Source organism: Haliaeetus leucocephalus, unplaced genomic scaffold (genome assembly GCF_000737465.1).
Source record: "Haliaeetus leucocephalus isolate CR32 unplaced genomic scaffold, Haliaeetus_leucocephalus-4.0 Scaffold159, whole genome shotgun sequence".
Classification (NCBI taxonomy): Eukaryota; Metazoa; Chordata; class Aves; order Accipitriformes; family Accipitridae; genus Haliaeetus; species Haliaeetus leucocephalus.
In genome coordinates, this window is record NW_010972595.1 from 1,132,302 (window position 1) to 1,132,694 (window position 393).

Below are 393 nucleotides of genomic sequence, written 5' to 3' on the forward strand. Positions count from 1 at the left end.
CGCGCCGGCTGCGTCGGCCTTCTTCTGCCACTTGAATCAATTCATCCGGATTTTCTACCTGCAGCTTGTTTGGTTGGGGCCGTTTGCGGGTTTTTGTTGGGTTTGTATTTTTGTTGGGCTTTTTTTTTTTTTTAAATCTATGTGGAAATACGGGAGCGGAGGGCGAGCAAGCCCCGAGTGACTCGCCACAACCCCCCTGCGGGGCGAGAGGCGCTGGCAGCCGCCACCTCCCCGCTCTCAGGGTGTCGTCCCGTCGCCGTCCCCCCCCCGCCCCGCTTTTCTCCTCAGCCCGGGACGGAGCGGGGAAGCCGCGGCTTACGGAGGTAGGTTGGGAGGCGGCGCGGGGCTGGCCGGCTGCGGGAGGAAGGGCGGCGGAGGGCCGGGGGACCCCCG